We start from the raw sequence: 5,879 nt of genomic DNA on the forward strand, positions 1-5,879 counted from the left end.
ACTATCTCTATGGTTATCTGGGAAATTATTTCTGTTTTGAATTTTTCTAGAGCCTGATTGATCTGTTTTGTTACTTCCTGTGCTTTGAGTTCAGGGTGTCCTGGTGGTTCACTAATGGCCTTTTCATCCTCATTTGCCCTACTGCTTGCCATTGGTGAACTGGAAGTCTGTATTTGTGTCTTGCTTAAGTGTTTTCTCATTTTTATTTTTGTTGTCGGACTGTCCTTGGTTTAATCTCTGGGTTATCACCCAAATCTTCCTGATATAGTTGCGCCCTAGCCTCTGTGTCTCTAATGACCCACAGACATTCTCATCTTCATAACATCAGAGAAAACAGCTCATCAAATCAACCGCAATGCTTTATCCCAACTGATATAATCAGCAACACATTAAGATCAAGCACAACTTGGAAACTGACCACCTGTGGTAGTCACTAGTCTATCACCCTTAAATCATTTGAATTAAATTGAAATCAAGAAGCAGTCCAGAACATGTCTGACATGAACAAAATTTCAATATAGTGTATTTACCATTTAATGGCTCAGACAGAGCAAGGATGCAAGACCCCTGATCTCAGTTAGCTGATGGCTGAACCCCATGACGCTGACTGACCTCGGGCTGCAAGGCCCAGATTGAGTTCCCCAACCTTCTGAATGATTGAACTCCACACCATTCTACTACAGGTTTCCCCCGCCCTTTCTTTAAAGATGTTCGAAGTTGGGAACTCAGAAAAATACCCTTGATGACCACCTCTGCCTCTGCAGAGTGGGTCCAAAGACTGGCACAGTCAGGAGGGCTGAGAGTGCAAGGCAGGGGGTGTTTGTAAGGGGAGTTATGGGGGCACTACCTTCCTGGTGCTGGAGTGATGGCAGCTGGGGCGGGAGCAGGCGTGGCTCTCCTTCCTGCGGTGGATTGGGGCCTAGCTATTTTCATTTATATACAAAAATGAAGGCCCAAAATATGCTTTGAAGTAGCTACTGAAAAGATGTTGAATTACTTTTCCTTTGCTTTGGTTAAAACAGCCTAGGAACTGCAGTCAGGTCTCCTCCTGCTAAGAGCACACAAACAGTGACAGGACTGTTTTTTCCACAGAATAAACAACTTTCAAGAAATTAAATTAATTTTAAACTAAACACTTTACCAATAAATAAATTTTTCAAAAGGAGCAATAGAACATGAATTTTAAGTTGGCATTTTCTACAACTGTACATATTCCAAAGTAACTGACTACTACTTTCTTACAGAATTCAAACAACTGTTGGCATTTCAATATAGTCCTAAAGAAATAGTTAAAAATATTTAGTATACCAAATCTGAAACAGAATTTGTATTTCTGATTTACAGCATGATAGGCAATCAACTTCCACTTAAACCATAACCAGTGATGAAATATACTTCAAAACATTTGGACCAACAATCTTTAATATTGGTTAAAAATGTTCTGATGTTTGTTACAATGAATCCAATGTGCAAAAAAAAGTGCCGCTATTTTTTTCTTGAAATATGTAAGACCAACACCACTATTTATGCACTAAAAATATTTTAAATTTATTAATTTAAGTGAGCATATGGCATCTCCTTTATGGGTAAATCAGGTGCTTCAGGGAGCCCAAAAGCTTGATGACACTCTGTGAAGTTACATTAATGTAACTAAAGAAGCAGATCTGTTTCTTGTTCTAATTTTCATCCTAAATACAAATCTCACCTGAAAACTCAATTAAGAATTATTTTGGTCTCAGAAATCCTGGAACTGCTACACATGTGGGAATCGTGTCGCTGAGGCCTTGTCTACTCTTCTCCGCCTCGTCCACATGGCAGAGCCCTGCCCGTGCAGGTCGCAGGGCCCCAATGAGAGGGCCTCTGACCTCAGTCAAGACCACCGGTGTCCTAGAGGGCTGGCTCAGCCTCCTGAACTTGCACCTACAGCTTTCGGGGAGTGATCAAAACAGGTGAAGAAACCCTTCAGCAAAGCAACAGTTATTTGTCCACAAAAACAGTGAAAAACAATGATATAAAAAATTAACAAACCAAATACAAATCTAACACCATTCTGTATTTCCAGAACCTGATTTCATATCCGCGCAGTGTTCCTGGTCAACCACCCACTGTACATTTATTCAATTATTAAAACTGCTGTTTTGACCGTAAGTCCCACGTAATTACAATGGTCAGGAAATCAGATGATACAATCATCACTCTGTGCAGGGCACTCATCGGCGCAGTGAGTGCAGAGGAATTAAAAATGGAAGTCTCTCGCTTCTAAACTGGACACAAGAGTTCTCAAAGTAAAATCATAAACGGGGAGGGAAGCTTCCTGGCAACACGAATAGACATCGGACAGGACAGCGCCACCTTTTGGTCACAACTTAGGAAGCTTCCTTGACCAGCTGCAAATACACCCAACCAACACTGCCTCCAATCCAGCTGTGCGATGCTGCGCACGTTTCCTTAAAAGCACCGCCAGCTGCCTTCAGCCGGGCCTCTGCCTCCGGGGCCCCTAGCGGCGGGCAATGGTTTCCAGTTGCTGCTCGGCCTCTGCAGCCATGGCAGCAGCAGCGTCGCTCTGCATGGCTCTGGGGGCGACCTGCTTCCTCTCGCTGTGCATATTGTTCTTGTGCCGCTCCAGATCGGAGGCCTTAGCCAAGGCCTTGGTGCAGGAGCCGCACACGAAGGGCTTCTCCCTTCCGTGCCGCCTCTCGTGGTCCTTGAGGTGGGACTTGTGCTCGAAGGCTTTGTCACACATGTGGCACGCGAAGGGCCGCTCGTTGCTGTGCACCCGCTCGTGCTTCGTCAAGTCTGGGGCGTGGATGAAGGATTTGCCGCACACCTCGCAGCTGTAGGGCTTGTAGCCCGTGTGGATTTTCAGGTGCTCCTTCAGGGGGCTGCGTGGTGAAGCCCTTCACGCACATCTCGCACACAAACACACACGGCCGGTTCGCCGTGTGCAGCTTCTCGTGCTTCCGCAGGCGGCCTCGTCGGAGGTCTTCCCGCAGGCCTGGCCGGCCATCTGCTCCCGATGGTGGCCACACAGCAGGTACTCGAACTTCATGTCACTGCTGGCTGTGGTCCACCCCGGGGTCTGTTTGTCTTTCACCTCACTCATGCCGTCCTTGGGGGGTCTGCGACCCCAAATCTTTAGACTCCGGGGTCTCCAGGACTGTACTTCCTAGCTGTAGCAATTGACTTTCTGAACCTCCTTGCTCCCCAGCTCTTTCCAGATCACCTCCTGCACCCTGAGTGTGGTGGTGGGTGACTTGCCGTCCATGGGCACCCTCTACTGTGTCATCGGAAGGGCTGTCAGAGCTGAGACACGAAGGCAGAGTATTGTCTAGTTTGGTGTCAGCTGGGAACTTGTGCACAGGGTGACTCAGAGTTTTGACTGTGTTGTGCATGCTTAAGAATGGACCTGAAAGCCTTGTGAGACTTGATGCTGAGGTTAGTGAGTACGTGAACTTGCATATATGGGCTCCACAAATAATGCTTTAGTTCAAGGTCATGCAAACCCTATGACCAAACCATTTCATTGTTTGATATATTATATATGCCAGCGGAACTCCTCCATGGGCCATAAAGGGACATGTACAAAGTTATTCATTAGACACTGTGATGGCAAAGAATTAGAATGTAATTTAGGTATCCTCCACCAGGGGAAAGTAAACTGTGATTAAGCATCCCACAGATGCGCATCAGTTGAAACCCGTGAAACCAGATGCATAAACAGCCACACAGAACTAAAGCACAGAATTGGATGAAAAAGGTATTACATAGGGTAATAACAAGTTTTTTTGTTTTTTTGGTATCGGAGATTGAGCTTGAAACCTTTTGCTTGCCAGGCAGGCGGCGGCATCACTGAGTGAAATCCCTGGCCCTCATTTTTTATGTAAATTAAAAGAACACATACATGTATTATCAAAACAGCACTACATATTTTCCTTACATTTTAAAAACATATATCCAGCACATTAGAATGCTGAAGTGAAAAAGAGAATTGAAAGAGGAAAATAAGTAAAACAAGCTAAGTAGGGGTCAGCACAGGCTAATGAGATCACTGTGCTCTGAGTGTTCCTCTCCTAAGGCTGAAAGAAGAAAAAGAAGGAAAAAAAAAAAAAAGCTATGATAAGGGAATTATAAAGTGCTCTGGCCATTTTCAGGGTGAGGTGCCAGGGCAGGTTCCCTGGGGAAGGTAATACCTCAGGAAAAGCCCAGCTTGACTTGAGCAAGGAGCAAGAGGTCTTCAGGAAGACCAGGTGTGTTAACTCGTTACAGTGATAACTAGGCATGTCTGAGAAGAAGCCTTTTGTTTGGAGTTGCCATGCAAGAGACGGGGGATCTTGGTGCCAGGTCTAAGTCGTATCTAGGATTGTTGATTTGCGACCAGATCTGTAGACCAGTGGCCACATTATGGACAGGAGGAGGGGCACAGGGCACAGAGCCAGTCAAGGGACTGCTTTGATCTTCCAGGACAGGGAAGTGGACTGAGGGAGATAGGAGAAGGATGAGGCTGTCAGGACGTTGGAAGCTTCACCACCTCTACCTGGTGTTTATGGGCAAAACCACTCGCCGAGGGCCCTGGATTTCACATACCTGCCCACTGGCCTTCTTTTCCAGGCAAACTGCCCCATTGATTCTTTTTATTTATTGAATTAACAAATAAATATATATATATGTTTGTTATATATAATACAATGTTTTAAAGTGTGTATATGTTGTGGAAGGACTAAATTGATCTAATGAGCATATATATTACATCTGTTTTGCTCTGAGAACATTTAAAATCTTTTCTCTTCAGAATTTTCAAATATGGAGTATATTGTTATTAGTTGTTACCATATTATTCACTAGGTCTCCCAAACTTATTCCTGCTGCCTGACTGAAATTCTTTATCCTTCGGCTGGTTTCTTCCCAATCCCTGTTACTCCAGTAACTTCCTTCGGTTCTTAGGTCTCTGTGTTAAACAATATGATTGAACTCCATTTCTCTCCCTCTGCCACAGCTACTTGTGCCGAAGTGAGAATGTGACAAAAAGACAGCCAGCCTCAATGATGTGTGACCTATGGCTATTAAAAAATTTTTTAAAAACCTGATAAAATATACATAACAAGCTGGGCGTGGTGGCGCACGCCTTTAATCCCAGCACTCAGGAGGCTGAGACAGGAGGATTGCTGTGAGTTCGAGACCAGCCTGGGCTACATAGTGAGTTCCAGGTCAGTCTCAACTAAGCCTCAAAAAACAAAAAAAATATATATATAACATAATATTTACCAGTTAACCACTTCAAAGTGTTCAATTCAGTGGCATTAAGAATATTCACGATGTTGTCCAACCATTACCATTTCTAGAACTTTCTCATTATCCTAAACAGAAATTCTGTACTCATAAAAATGACAACTTCTCATTATCCCCACCTGCAGCTCCTAGTAACCTTTGTTCTACTTTCTATTGTTATGAATTTTTCACTATCCTGGGTGCCTCATAGAAGTGAAATTATACAGTGTTTGTCCATTTGTGTCTGGCTTATTTCATTTGGCATGAACTTTAAAGTTCATCTACATGCATATATAAGAATGTCATTCTTCCTTTTTATGGCTGAATAGTACTCCATTGTATGTATAAACCATATTCATCTATCAACGAACACCTAGGTTCTCTTCACTATTGTGAATATAAACATTGATAAACAAGTGTCTCTCCAGGGTCCTGCTTTCTATTCTTTTAGATATATACTCAAAAGTGGAATTGCTGGATCATATGGTAATTCTGTTTAATTTTTTGAGGAACTGTCACACTGTCTTCCACAATGGCTGCATCATTTTATATTTCTATTAACAGTGCCCCAAAGGCCAGGGATTTGGCTCAGTGGTTCTGCCGCCTGCCTTGCA

General features: G+C 43.6%; 2 pseudogenes; one reads left to right on the top strand and one right to left on the bottom strand.

The window, feature by feature from the left end:
* LOC104847779 overlaps positions 1-1,940 on the top strand; it is a 17,092-nt pseudogene extending 15,152 nt beyond the window's left edge.
* A 557-nt stretch (positions 1,941-2,497) lies between these two features.
* Positions 2,498-3,392, bottom strand: LOC104847781 (annotated as a pseudogene).
* Between the last annotated feature and the right edge of the window lie 2,487 nt (positions 3,393-5,879).

The sequence above is a fragment of the Fukomys damarensis genome, unplaced genomic scaffold, assembly GCF_012274545.1.
Source record: "Fukomys damarensis isolate Sample0158 unplaced genomic scaffold, DMR_v1.0_HiC HiC_scaffold_16, whole genome shotgun sequence".
NCBI classification, from domain to species: domain Eukaryota; kingdom Metazoa; phylum Chordata; class Mammalia; order Rodentia; family Bathyergidae; genus Fukomys; species Fukomys damarensis.